Source organism: Battus philenor, unplaced genomic scaffold (genome assembly GCF_028537555.1).
Source record: "Battus philenor isolate CCGP_79_NKW_IND1 unplaced genomic scaffold, ilBatPhil1.0.hap1 SCAF_8, whole genome shotgun sequence".
Lineage (NCBI taxonomy): Eukaryota > Metazoa > Arthropoda > Insecta > Lepidoptera > Papilionidae > Battus > Battus philenor.
The window spans coordinates 13329943-13330619 of record NW_027181748.1 but is presented as its reverse complement, the minus strand read 5'-3'; positions in this window follow the sequence as shown (position 1 = coordinate 13330619).

The window sequence follows — 677 nt, the reverse complement described above, 5'->3', positions numbered from 1 at the left end:
TAAAACACTACACAAATCTTTCATTTTTATCCTAAATTAAAAAAATATCCATTCCTACAAAAAAATATACGATGTGAATATTTGAATACGGTGTCTTAAACAAGCAGAGAAAGTTGTGACTAACCTCTTTTAATTGTATGAAATGTGTCAGTGAATATTTTTTTAATTTGCAAATAAAAGAATATGTTTATGTATTAATTTTGGTAATTTTTTTAATTACCTATAGCAAATATTGATATTCTATCAACTACTACTTTTCGTCAACATTTTGCATTTTGACGATTATGGTATATCACCCCTTAGATAACTTTAGGGGAGGCCTATCCTACAGTGAGCGACTACGGGCCGACACGACAATCAGTACGTGCTATTTCCATTTTTTTACATAAGAATATATACAAAATTTAAAATAAAAAATATACTTAATAAACTTATATTTATCCACCAGGACCCATATTTTTTAACTGCACAAAGGCTGAGTAGTTGCCGAAAAATTGTACCACATGGAATTATCACGTTTTGTTTGTCATCACTTGGTTAATAACCAATTTTGTGTATTTCGTTCTGGTATTGGTTTGTCTGTTCTGTTGATTGTTGTTGTTTTGTAAATGTATATCATCTTCTATTATACTCTTCAATAAAAGTTGTAGTAGTAGGCTTTTCAATAAAACATAAAT